Source organism: Leiobunum rupestre, chromosome 5 (assembly GCF_980474605.1).
Source record: "Leiobunum rupestre chromosome 5, qqLeiRupe1.1.hap1, whole genome shotgun sequence".
Lineage (NCBI taxonomy): Eukaryota > Metazoa > Arthropoda > Arachnida > Opiliones > Sclerosomatidae > Leiobunum > Leiobunum rupestre.
In genome coordinates this window covers 6,123,773-6,138,544 of record NC_143388.1, presented here as the reverse complement: position 1 = coordinate 6,138,544, position 14,772 = coordinate 6,123,773, and the positions used below count along the sequence as shown (strand labels likewise).

The window sequence follows — 14,772 nt, the reverse complement described above, 5'->3', positions numbered from 1 at the left end:
ATTACGGAATAGCGCATCGCGGTCTTCAACCCTAGCCGAGATGGCTATCGATCTTTCTAAATATAAATTTTTCCCCGGCCCAGCCAGCGCCGGACGCGTTCCTTACAAGAGCGGCCGTGCCCCGGACATATCCTAACTATGGGCCATTTTCGATTTTATTTGCCGTAGAAGAGAATCGACGGGGGACGCGAAATGAAGGTTAGCGCCGCTGCCCAGATACCCGAAGAGTCTGCAGGTATCGCGAGTAACGATCCGTTCAGAGTAGAGACTGAAGCGAAGAGAGAGCCCCTTCCCCTTCTCATTCCTTCTCGGGCTCGGCCATAGTTCTCAACGACGTTCCGGATCCCCTCACCAGTCGCAGACGGAGCTCCGAACGAGTCAGGTCGGTTCGTGAAAAGCGCCTCCTCTTTCGAATGAAAGATTGCCGAAGCGGCGGCCAATTTTCGAACCCTCAACAGCGTCAATAAACGCGGAGCGAATGTCTCGAGCATCTGGAATAACGTTCGGATTCTAATCTCGATATTTTATAAACAGAACGTTTGAAAATATCGCGTCACTCGCCAACTTTTGTGTGACTCTTCACGCGGTGTTTGCGGTCAATAGTCGAACCATCGCTATTTTCGTTCGCCACTTACGCGAAAGTTGACAATTCGTACCGTAGCGACCACCCGAAATTGACCTCGATTCTCGGGGTAAACTACTCGACCGTCTTATAGGGTACTGATTTACAAGGTGAGTTTGTTCGAGTTAGCCTTCCATGTTGCGTTTTAGAATACGATTTGTTTACGCGTAAACTCCACCGCCAAACTGTCTTTAGTTCGCTACAGCCGACGTGTTGTTGATTTTACACTCGAGTTACGCGATGATACTCGTACCGTATCGACGGTTCAATGATCAGGGTGCGAAGGGTTCAAGCTATTTTTGCTCGTAACAGCGACGCGCGTCTCCGATTATCGTTACATCAGCCAGTCACTCGACCTCAGTGGTTTAATTAGTGGCCCTATTGACTGGCTTAATTGAAAAGGTAATTGTTCGCGCTGCTACGCGAGGTGCCAGATCAAAGATTCTACGCGGACGCCAATTTAGCGAACCCCGAAATTTGATACGAAACCAAACGTCCGCCTACGACTCTTCAGTCCACCCGCGTATCGATTCGAGTGGTTAATATTCGATATTAGTTTGTTATACGAACTGCAGCGGCGTCTAGCTGGTTTGTTTGGGAGGACCTCTTAATCAGGTTGACCCTTTCTCTTTGACGTACAATTAAAGTTAGCCAGCGCAATTTTGATAGATTTTACATATTTCGCGAACAAGAAGGCGTCTTTTAGTTTGAGAGATTAAGCTGTTGTGTGCATCTGATGAATTAAAAGGCTTAAGAATTTGAAATGTGTTTTCGCGGAGGAAGTCAAGCGTATTCGCGAACTATTATTAGCTAAAATGATATAAATGGGTTTTACGATATTTCTAATGATAAGAATAGAGTATATCTTGAAACTCCTAAGGTTGTTTTTACCATACATTTCCGGTAATTAAATGTACATAAAAAGTTTTTCATTGTCAGAAATTTGGGGGCTTTTCACTGACGTTAGACGTTTGTTTACGCAACGCTCTGAGTTTTATCCAGGCAATGGATATCATTTTTGATACGCAAACTATGTTGCTTCAAAAAATTTCGAAAATAATATAAGTTGATAATTATTCTTGGTTTTTGGTCAAATAAATGTGTAATTTACCATTAATTTAATTTTAAAAATAATTCTAATTAATACTGTAAGAATTAATCATCTCGAATTATCTAGATTTCGTCCGGATTATTAACCTACTTACATTCATCATAATACTTTCACGCTGCCAAAAGAAACAACGTAATACAAATTTACCAAATTCATATTTAATTCGTTTCTATATTAACCCATTTTATGCCGTGACAATGCAAATTAGGGAAAGCTAAATACAAGCGTTACAATTCACGCCCCAATAATTACTAATTTTCTAGGCTACGGATATACGTAATCGGAGCAATAATAACTAAAAGAAAATACGTAATTATTTCAGTGGCGAATTTTTGTCGTCCTCGTCTGTTTCTGGCAGATTCACCGATCAAAATTGGCCCTTCCGGCCACAATCCGTCCGAGCCCAAATATCCCCCAATTAGACTCACTCGAAGCGCATTTAACGCTATTATCTACCGACGCTTTTGTTATGAAAAAATATACTTTCTCTCCTCCTTGTATTAATATCGCTCATTATTCAAGTTAGAGGGCTTCTTCGCTTTTACAATAATAAAAGCGGCTTTTTGGGATTTTTTATCCCCGTCGTAAAACCAGAACCATATTATCTTTTCCAACTAGCTCATTAGAGCCCGAATATTTTAATTGGGAATACGCGGCTTGACTAGCTACGATATTTCAATAGTTCACGCGCTAAAAATTCGTAAACGGTCTAATTATAAAACCGAGATAACGAAGATTAAATGGTCGTACGTAATCAACTTAAAAGTCCAGTTTGGCCGATATTAGAAACGATTAGCAGCGTAACGGGGAAGGCCATTTTGTCAAAAGCAACAGAATATAAAACGAAAAATAACGCGAACGCTTTCAATTAGGATAAAATATGGCGGTACTAATGAATCTTCCCCGCTTTTTGTTTGAGTAATTAAAGAGATTTTAACTTTTAATAGTCGTTGCCTATTTTCCCAAATATATTTACGATAAATTATATTTTTACTTTATTTTATACGTTATTGTAAATAAATATACATAAATCTATTTTGCAAAATGATAAATTATAAACGGCATTGGATTAACTTAAATAATATTTATATATATATAAATATTTAATGCTAAATGGTTTTAATATATTCCGGAATGTTTAAGCGTTTCAACCCATTTAAAAAATGCTGTTTTTGTATTAAACAAGATATGTTCTTTAACTCAATTTAAAACGTGTTATAAAAAAAATCGAAAATTATTTTTATGTTTTTTTTTCTAAATGGATTTTCCAAAATCCATTATAATTTTTTTCAACATTTTCTAAATAATTTTGAGATTTAAAAAAAAATATTTTTCAGAATATAATTCAAACTTTTCTAATTTCCATAGAAATTTTACAGAAATGATAATGGAATCTATAATGTTAAAACTATATAAATTTCTATAGAATCTTAGTGTTTTTTTTTTAATTTATTTTACAATATCCATTTAAAAATAAATTTACATTTTTAAAATATATTTTAAAAATTTTTTGGACATTTCCCAGAATACAAAAAAATAATACTATAAATTTTATAAAAATTTTAGTGTAACCTTATTGAAAACCAATTAAAATATCTATAGAATCTATAACAATGTTATCTACAAAAAATATTTCCAATCCTTTTCCATAGAAATGTCTATAAATATAAAATCCCAGATTTTCTATAAATTTCTATAAGATTTGTACAGAAGTGGTAAGAACATTTTCGTAAATGTCAAAGTGTAATTATTAATCTAAGACAGCTTAACAGTGGAAATTTCCGAGTCATTTTCAACTTTTTCACTAACAAGGAGACTACCCGAGGTGGTTATCCCCGATTTCGTTGAAACTCGGGGGTTAGCTAGACCTTATGGTAGTATGAAAATTCCCAAAGGGAAAAGTTGCAAAAGGCTTTAGTTTTCCTATGGCAACCCAAAATGTTTTTTACCTCTCCATTTAAAAAAGCATGGGATTTTCTCGGTTACCCAAATTTTGTTAAAATTTTACTAAAATTGATCAATTTCACCAAAATTGATCAATTTCACCCAAAATCCTTGATCAATTTTACCCAAAATAGGTCAAATTCATTTTTTGGGTAAGTTTTGAAAATTTAATTTTTTCAAATTTTTTAAATGGAGATTTTTTGTTTTGAGAGGTAAAAAACATTTTCATGGGAAAACGAAAGCCCATTGCAATTTTTCCCTTTGGCAATTTTTATACTACCATAAGGTCTACCTAACCTCAGAGTTTCAACAAAATCGGTGATAACCACCTCGGGTAGTCTCCTTGTTAGTTTACACATCGCGTTTCGGCAAGAAAAATAGCAATTTGTATCTTTCTTTTTATTAAGACGGAATAAATAATTATTATTGATGTATAAATACCCTCCTTTATTAGCTATCCGCTCCATTGCAAACGACTTCAGTAACTAAATTGAAAACATAGCAAAAGCCAATTTATATAGCAGCGTTCGGTCGAATGGGACACATAAAAGCGTTCGGTCGAATGGGACACATAAAAACCGCACGTTTCGGCGGAATTCGGTCGAATGGGACACCTCAAAAACCGCCTTCGGTCGAATGGGACTAAAGCAATTTCAGCAGCTTATATTAGTACGCAAACAAATCTTCAAAAAATGTAGCGATTGTAATCCCTGTAAGATTTCATTAAAATATTCTGAACGTGTGAAAGCCACAAAGCGACGATGGCGGAAAAATTTCAAACGCAATTTCGTCTCTCTGTTATAAGTACTATTTGATTCCCCCATTTGTCCCCCTCTCAGGTATTAAATGAACTCTTTGGTGCCGAAGCGCTACCTTCAAAAAGAGCTAGTAACGCAATCCACCAAGGTACTTCGTAAGACAAAAGCGGGTACAGACTGCACCGCGTTCATCGACGTTCTACGGCGGGGTTGATTAACGGGCCGACCAAAGCTACGAATTTCGTTGTATCGCACGTTCCGACTCATAATGAAGCAATAAATATCCTCGAGCCAAAGAAAGCGGCTAATTAGCAGCGTAAAAGCGCTTACGTGTTGCGGGGAAGCGCCCCTCCTCGCCCCACTGAGTTTTTTTTAGCCTGTCCAAACTTTTCAAACAATAAAATTCCGTTCATTCTTGAGGGAAAGATGACCCTTCGAAGAGAATGGGCGGGAAGTAAGCCGAGCAGGGTGTCAATCTTAGAAGAGCCTCGCGCCTACGCCGCGGCGCCACCGAGTATATCAGTAAAGGTCGGTTTTTTTAAGTCGTGAATTGAGAACTTCATTACCCACGGTGAGCGGTTATTTTTAATGTTCCCGGAGAATAATTTCGGGCCGTCGGGGAATATAAAGCGCTTAATTGGCGGCTGGCACCACCCGGGTTTGGTTTTTGATTGCGGGGTTTTGCGTAGACGCTACGCTTCAACGACTTTCTTGCCCTTTTAACTACTTCGGCTTAATCGAACGCAAATAAACTTGTTTCGATACATCTTCGAACGACTAATTACAGCCATCAGTTTTCTTTTCATACCGGTTTTCCAAATTTCTGGGCTTCAGTTATTTTTAAATTGGTAAAAACCTCGAAAATACAAATGTCTCATTATAGCTATATAAGCCATTGTAACTCTCCACCAGATACTTTGATTCTTAATGGAGTCTGTTATACCATTATTTCGGTATTAAATCTTATAGATTAAACTTATGATGCAAGGTAAATTATTCTTCACATAGAGAATTTTCATCCTTTGGGGAAATATGGTTAGATTTACTAATAATACTATACTATTAATAACGGGCTGACCAAATCCCAAAGACTGTTTTGTTTTTTATGCAGTTACCATCTTTAGGCACAAATAATTTGCGAAATTTATCACCGTATTTTTAGAACCTAATCTAGATACGATAAAATCAATCATAATTTACACTAAGGCAATTTTATTCCAAGGTTACTTTAGGTTAATATTTTCATAGTTCTTAGTTACCTTTCCGCGTTTTTGCTTTTGCTAGCGGAAGTTAATTATATATGTCTTAGAGATAAGTATTCATTGGGGTGAAATACTCGCTCATTGAAACCCGACTCAAGCCTGCGACAAAGTTGGGTACTTCTTTCACTAACGGAAATATTATTAACTTCCGCTACTTGTAAAGGATCCATCCTGTTAATAGCTTTGACATTGGGACAATTTTAAAGACAAAAACATTTTTTATTCAAAAACAAAAAGCTATAAGCAATCTAAGCTGATTGAAATAATTACTAGTCAAAGAAACCTTGAATTTAATTTTCGAAAAACTAGAGGTACATCAAACAAATATATTATTAACTTCCGTTACTTGTAAAGGATCCATCCCGTAAATAGCTTTGACTTTGGGACAATTTTAAAGACAAAAACATTTTTTATTCAAAAACAAAAAGCTGATTGAAATAATTACTAGTCAAAGAAAGCTCGTATTTAATTCTCGAAAAACTAGAGGTACATCAAACAAATATATTATTAACTTCCCTTTACTCCCAAAGGATCCATCCCGTTAATAGCTTTGACATTGGGACTATTTGATAGACAATGAAACAATTTTTATTCAAGACCAAAAAAGCTATAAGCAATCTAAGCTGATTGAAATAATTACTAGTCAAAGAAAGCTTGTATTTAATTTTCGCAAAACTAGAGGTACATAAATCCACCAAATCATCCGTCCCTTTTAACACACATTCAACTCGACCAGCCAATATTCTTTGTTAATTAAGAGAGGCTTTGATTAAAAACGGCCATTCCGGGAGAAAAAACGGAAAAACCAGTCGAGCCCGGAGGCCCGCGAAGAGAACTTTAGTTTTGATTAATTAAATAGCTAACTACCGAAAGAAGGGAGAGACGGCCATCTTTCGGCGACATTATCGATCCATAATGTAGTGGGCCGATCGTCATTCGAGTGGGAGGTCTGGCGAGAGCTACTCGCGCGGACCGTTTTTAAAGGAGCCGAGATGCCGGTGTGGAGGCTGCTTGTATGAAAGTCCTAAAAAGGCTTCTTCACGAAATCTTAATTAAAATGATCGAGTTTGTTCCCGGCGAAATGAAGCCAAGTCAGTTGATAAAGGCTTTTCACTCGAATTTCTTCTTCGTGTTAAATTCCTCGAGTTCCAGACGGAAAAGAATGAAATTTCCCTGAAAACGACTGTTACGTGCTCCTCGCGGTGTTTTCCTAGGTTCTCTATCATAAATTTGATTTTAATTCTATTCCGATAATTGAATGAGAGGGTCGCTTAAGCTAGCATTAATTCATTATTCGTGGGAAAAACCTTCCCAAACTGTTGCGTTAATTTCATTCTTTGTCTATGATTATATTCATTGATTCAATTAAGTATAACCTGTTCAGTTTTGCATAAACCAACTCTTCTCCGTATATCCTTTTTCTGATTACTGAAATATGTTGCCGAGTGTATTAACATAACCAACCACGCCATGTTTGAATCGAAGGACGCAAAATTTCGAAATACTTTGAATTATATATTAAATTTATGCACGATAAGTAAAAGTATTAAATCAGGCATTATGCAACCATATTATTTAAATATCGAATACAATTTATTGAATGCCTTGAAATTCCAGTTGCGGAATTACAGACAATCCTTTTACCATAGCCTCCGTATTAAGAAATAACTTTTACGAATGACAAAAAAAAACAGCTTTACTACTAGAAGCATCCTATAGATTCAATCGAAAAATATTAATTGAAATAGAAACAAGAAAGATCTACGTCCACAAAATCTTCTAAATAAGCTTCCTAATTAAGATCGTTAGCGAAGACTGCAAAAACAACTGACGCTTAACAAATATTTGGAATACCCTCGTCGAAATACGAACCTGTTAAGATACCTATTTACGTCTAAAGATTCATTACGTGTCAAAGAATTTTCTCCGTTAACAATTTACGGCAAAAACTTTGAACAGCTAGTTTTATTCGGTATAAAATAATCAACGTCAAAATATTCCCCGTAGAAAATTGTACGCGCTAGTTGGATTTTAGATTAAGGAATTTCTTTCAACACACATTTGCTCGTTAATTCAATGTAGAGTTTACGGTAGAGTTACTCTTTTCAATGTTTTCACGATAATTCCGAAAGTCTTTTCGCCATTGATAGCAATTTATTTTAAACCGACTACGCTTTTGGGTAAAGATATATATATATATTCTCTTTATAAGGTGCATCCAGTATTTACGAGTATTTTCATGAAAACTCCTCTTTCCCTCTGAATGGATGAAAAGCAAAGATAACGAGATGATGGAAGCAAATAAAATTAAAATTTTAATGAGAACGGGCTGGTAAGCCTTGGTCGTTTACGATTTTTCCAATGAACAACATTTGGAACGTTCCAAGCTGTTTGGTCTACTCCTAACGTATTTCAAAGAGAGCTAGACAATCATTAAATATTGAACGTCGAATAGACGAGTATTTCTGGTTAGTTTTCTTCCACTTTAAAAGTTTTCCGTATCAAAAGATTCAATGAAAAGCGAGTGAGTTTCGACAGATTTGAAAGTTGCGAATTTGAAATCGTTTCTAGGAGGTTGAGTGTTGGCGAGTTGGGGTGTATAGTTTATTACATAGTCATATTCTCCAAGTTAAATTAAGCAAAGTCATCCCTTTAAGTAAGGAAATATACTCTAACGTGAAACTCGCGGTTGTTTTGAATTTTGATAATGAAACAAAGTTGTAGACCGACCTTGTTGTAGTTGATAAATAAGCCGGTTTTAAATTTGCATTTGGAGTACGTTATTTAGATTGTAAATTCATGAATTTCGCCATTGTAAACTAAAGTATAAATGCATTGTTAAATTAAACAACTTCAAAAGATTTTGTATAAAGCGCAATTCGTTTTCAACTTGGAATCATTATCAGTACTTAAATTTTAACTTCAATAAAAGATTAATGATGGCAAAGATTTATAGCGTGAACTCGCTGAAAACCTTCCATCAAGCGAATTTAAATGAAAAACGCGTACAATACAGACGGATTAAAATACTACTACGCAACTCTACCAATTTTACGGTCCGATAAGAAAGATTTAAAGGCCGAAATCATTTATCAAACATTTCTTTTCGCAACATTTCGGAAGTTGTTGGGCCTATTGCCTATGGTTGCTCGATTTAGCACCAAAAAAAAACAAGAGATAAAACACAACGTGAGGGCATTTATTTCAAGCACCAAATAATTGACCGAGCTATCTTCCATTATTATCGAAAATAATTTGCTTGAGTGCCGGTCGACGAAGGAGAATTGAGAAAATGGAAAAAGACCTTCTCGAAAGTAAAAGGGACTCTCAGAAAACGGGAAAGAGAGTTAAATAAACGGTTGTTCTAAGTGGTCTATTCTCTACTTACAATTGGGAAGAAACGGCGGGAAAAAGAAGAACTAGAGACGAAGACATTCCTAAATTGCTCATCGCGGTTCTAGCCCCGCGGACTGTATAGGGTCTTCCAAATATGAAGGACGCGGAGGCCAACGCGAGGAGTTGTGCCTCCCCCGAACGCCCTCAAATTCCGACCTCTCGTTTCTCGGAGTTTTCCCCCTCAACTAAGTTCTTGATTTTATTTTTTCAACCCAGAAGCGGTGGCTGAATTATTTATGAAACTCCAAAAAGCGGTAAAGTGCCGGCGACTCTACGCGGAGTAAAAGCGCGATGGAAACTGGCTAGAAAAAATCGCCGAAAACGACATTAAAATATGAGAGATAAGTTATAATAGACTAGCCGCCAGGGCTAGAATTTTCTTTCCAAAAAAATAAAGATGTTTGTGTCTAGGCATAGATTTCTGAACCTACTTGGTCGTTCATTGGATAACGGCGAGACTAGGTTCTATATATTCCGCATATTTTGGTTCGAGGAATCGCTTATACCGAACAAGTCCACTTGTCTAGTCTGAAGCTGATTTTTCGAATGAAGAAATTTTGTGTTTTATTTTTTCATATTCAAGTCGTTGTATTTTTGTTAGAGGGCGTGTAACTTTGATACGTATTCCGCTCGCGTTCAACAAGTAAGCTTTTATATACGTCTAATAACGTATGGAAGTTTAGTCAGCACTGCCTTTTATTTAATGGATGAGGAATGCTTAAGGATTAAATATGACATTTTTGTTGTATAATTAAGGAGTTGATGGATTAGGGTTTAGTAGGGATTTAAGCGGTCGGAATTAAATGGTAAACGTGGTAGAGCGGCTACCCATTACAACGACGTCGAATATATTAAACTGATTTTGTCGTAATATTAAACAAACGCGCGCACTTATACTTCACTGTATAATTTATCCTTACGCTCTAGATAGATACCACTAGCGACAAACTCAGTAATCCTCAATAAGGACCCTTAATTTTAGTTTGCAATTCAGTCGCTAGAGCCCGTTAGCTATTGCTTCCAAAGGTCAACGGTTCAGGTTCTTCAAGTAGTAACTTTCAGATATTCGAATGTAATCAGTAGGTCAGATCTTCTACCCAGGAATTTGAATCATTATCTTAAGTAACCGATTGGAACTCATCTGCCATAATTAATTCTACTAGATCAGTGGCGTAGCCAGAAATTCCTCCAGGGGGGTCGAAATATGTGAATATTAAGAGGGGAGTCGAGAAGGGGGTGGAAATTTAGTACTGTCAAAGGTAGGCCCAAGGGGGGGGGGGTTGGACCCGGAAACCCCCCTTGTCTACGCCACTGTACTAGATTCAGTTAGTTGATTAGTTATCTGACTATACGTTTAATATACCAAAAGTCTTCTTGATATCAAATAAACAGAAATAAAATTCCTAAAGGAGTTTAATAGTTAGATATGTAAAATCAATAACTGTAAGGAATCTAAAATCTGATTATCTTTCATCGGTCGTATTACAATGAGTTCGGATTAGTTTCGGGTTTAAAATACCTGAGCGTAAATGTGGAAAAGCTGATATCCGATCTTTTAAAATTATTAATTCGGTTCAGTTAACATATCTGTTTGCTGAGAATCGCAAAAATTAGTTTTTCAAGATGACGTCATTCCGTAGTTCTTTCATTACGTCACGAAGTTGCATTTTTCTAAATAAATGTAGTTTTATCAAAAATGTATAACATATGTCTTAATAACCTGACTGATTTTTCAAAAACATAGTTCGCGACGAAATTCATCAAACAGCGAGTTTCAAAAACTATTAAACCGGTAGACCTTTTTTTTTAATTTAATTTTTCACTCGAAGATCTATTTGGTCCGAGTTTCGCGTCTTTTTGTTTACTCGAAGACCTATCGGTACGAGCTATTAGTAAGTTTTTAAATTTCTTCAAATTTGTTTAGGGTTTAGCTTTATTATCCCTTTTCATAATGGACTACTTATTGGCTAATTTTATCAGACTAATTTATAAATTTGCAGAGTTATTTTGACACTTTTCTCACGAGTACGATATTTATTATAAAATTACGGTTTTATTTAAATTTGAAAGTCTTACGTGCGAAGTTTTATTTGTTCTGAGAAATAATTTTCCCTATAATGACAATATAACGGAAAAACTTCGAAAACCCTCTATATACGAAAATACGAATTCATTTTGAAATAACAAATAACTATTAATTTATACAGTAATAAATTGTCATGTAGCCAACGATCTGATAAAAAAATACCCTATCCTTTTTGGGTGCTTGAAAAATTAATTAGGTAAATCTTATTTATATTACTCAATATATACAAACTTCACGAAGCTATATACGTACGCGAATATTTGTTTTAATATTAGATATTGTTATATTTTCATTTTCCAATAATAGCGAAAGGAGCTAGAGAGTTTACTTAGCGGCCAAAGGTTTCGAAGTTACCAAAGAATAAATAAACCTCGCTCTCTTAAGAATCCGACTAGAGTGTTAAAGAAACGGGGGAGCCACAGTCAAAACGCGAAAATAGCCAATATTCTGACAAAGTTCATTTCCATGATGCCGAATAATTGAAATATGGAAATGTTGTAGAAACCGTTTCGAGAGAATTAATGCATTTTTATTTGCATAATCCATTACAGATGGTGGCCACTGAACTAGCCTCGGACGTCCATATGCATTGAGAATTTCCATTTTTAATCTATTATAGATATTTTGTTTCAATATTAAAATTTCCAAGTTATTGATTTCGCAAACATGAACGACGAAATCATATATACTGTCAGCCTCTTTGAATTTTTCAATGGTGAAACGATCATTAGAAGGAACGATTTGTGTAATTTCGCATAAGGCGCGCTACGGGGTTATATGTATGTCAAAACCTTTTTACTGTTACCGAAATATTTATCGAAATACGTAAGTCATTTTTAATGGATTTAACTTGTTCATATAATGCGTGGGAAACTGTTTTGTATGGCCTGCTATAACGGACAACCAGTGCGTCAATTGGAATATAATAAATCAAAGGTTTCCATTTCAGTTATTTTCAAATATTTTGTCCTTAATTGTAAAATCAAATTTAACTGTATCTCTAAGTTTAATTCTATTAAAGGATTCTGAATTTAAGGTTATAAATCTATAGAGCTTTGGTTAAAGAAGATTTCCATAGATAAGGAATGGAAATCCTTTAATATTAAATAGTACTAGCCCCATTGCTAATTCTTATGAAATTATATATATATTATGAAAAAACTCATAGATCTTAACTCCAATAACCGTTATAAAAAGAAACTTTACAAAATTCAAAATCATAGATATTAACTCCAATAACCCTTTTAAAAAGAAACTTTAAAAATTCAAAATCATAGATATTAACTCCAATAACCCTTTTAAAAAGAAACTTTAAAAATTCAAAATCAAAGATAATCCAAAGTCCTAGATTTTTACTCTCATAGCTTTTGTATATAAAAATCCTTAAAAATACAAAACTTGTAGATTTTTTATTCTTATACGAAGTTCTCTTTATTTAAGAAAGAAATATTTTAAAAATATCCGAAATCTCTTACGTAAAAAGAGTAAGAGTTTATGGCATACTTTGATCAATCCTAGTGACAATATGAATTCCCACTATAGTAACTTACGAAACATGACTATAAAAAGCGTGATATCACCAAAAACAAATCATTATTAAAGTAAATTAAATACGAAACTCAATTTCGGTCTGTTCTCCGTTTTGTAAATCTTTTAATTTTGACATTACCGCACACGAGTAGAGCGTATCTCATCCTTTTGAATGGTTTGAAATCATTATACCCATCTGTTCTTCAATCAACAAGGTAAAAACTGTTCGGCTCTACCGCTCATGCTTGTTACAAGCCCTGATGCTCGTAGGTCAACACACAGCGTAACCCCTTTAGGAAAAGATAATCGGCCAACCATGGTGTATACCGGTTCTCGCTGAAAAAAGGGTCCTATCCAGTCCTAATATATCGATTTTTATAAAAGAGACCGAAGAAAAAAAGTTGAGATAATTTTCTCGCGTACTTTAACGCGAAAGATTGCCGAGGCAAAGAAAAAGTGGACGAGAGAGAAAAAATTAATTGAATTAATAATTAAGAAGAGCGAGAGTCCTGGGGGGAATGAAGTAGGGGCTACGAAAATCGATTCAGTTTCCTGGACAATTTTGAGCTCCGCTAATCAATGATCTTCGATATGCAATGATAACTACGCCATTACGTATTGGGTCAACCATGGACGCTTATTTTAAAGGCATAGCCAGAAAGAAATGTCATTTATAATTGTTCGAATAAGCACTTTACACTCTTTTTATGACAGTTTTGTTCCGATAATATGGTCTATACTTTCAAGTCAAGCACGAATTTCATTAGTGATAATTTTGTTTTAAATTTTCATTTGTTGATAGACATTTATAGTAGTAATTTGGCGTTCGGAAAGATAAATAAAATTAAATAACTAATGTTTTTAATGAAAAAACTAATAACCTCGTATATTCAAAAAGTTATTAAATGAAAATATCTCTTAAATTTTTATAAATTTGGAATTTCAATCAGGTTTGTCACTTTGTTTGGAATAGAGTTGTAAGTCGGAATATTTTCTTGAAAATTACCGAAGCCTTTTATCCGTAAAATTCTCCGTATTTTTCCAAAAAAATGAAAAAAAGATTATTTCCATGATTAGCCTAATATTGTTCGCAAATTAAATTTCCCGGAATTTTCGCCTCATTTTGTCGAATCCAAAAGCAAAACTATAGTCTAGAGTAAAATCCTTTGAAAAGTAATATATGTTTATTTTTTTATTTTTCCGATTTGCGGAGAATTTTCCACACCGAATGTTTTTCGCATTTAATTTTCCCGTAAAATTAACAATGTTCTCTAGTTTAGAATTATTGTGTTATTGAAGATTTAGGTTTTGATAATCTTGTTTTTAAATAAAACTAGAGGAATTGAAGGCTGGTACGAATAATATGCTCTAAAACTAGCCTAAAATTGGAAAGTTGAAATATTATTTTTGTCTACACGAAGAAAGTTTATCAAACACAATCAACTATACGCTTAAGAACGTAATGAAGAACTCTTTTTATAGAGAAATTGGTCTACTAAGTTCATCGTTTATTGGGCCAAAAGTAATGACGAACCGATCGCATCTGTCTGCGTAGCTTTAACAATCATATGGCTTGAGGGAAAATATATTGATCGATAATAATACTTTCTCTTACGTCCGTTAAAACAGGCTAAGAAGACGGTCTTTAAGGCCAAGATAGAGAAACAACGTTTTCACCTTCTACTAAGACTGTTCAAAGACTATGGATTGCTTTTTTTTGGTAGAGTGGGGGAAGGGGGGGCTCTCCGGAACCAAATCGAGCTTAAAATTGACGTCGCGTCCTGGAAGAGAAAAATTTCCCGATTAAAGTTAAGTTTGCGCTCGATAACGATCTTCAACCTGACTTAAATACTTAGTGAGCCCGTAGTCTACACCATAACGCCATAAAGATATATAACCCCGTCTCTTTTAAACATATCGATCGGAAACTGAAAGTTTTTACTCGTAGGAACGCTTTGCGCTTTAACGATTCCAAGATAACTTTACGCATAGTTAGTTCAATTCCATTTCTGTCTACAAAACAGTATATAATCAAACATTTTACTTGATTTATAACTGAAAAA

The 14,772-nt window shown here is 34.9% G+C and overlaps 1 protein-coding gene across 1 annotated transcript in view; it reads left to right on the top strand.

Annotated features, from left to right (window-relative positions):
• Nucleotides 1-370: 370 nt before the first annotated feature.
• Nucleotides 371-14,772, top strand: part of LOC149943402 (uncharacterized) — a 118,156-nt gene continuing 103,754 nt past the window's right edge. Inside the window, exon 1 of the mRNA XM_090175312.1 lies at nt 371-732. The gene's annotated coding sequence lies outside the window, so the exon portion shown is untranslated. The remainder of the gene's footprint in view (nt 733-14,772) is intronic.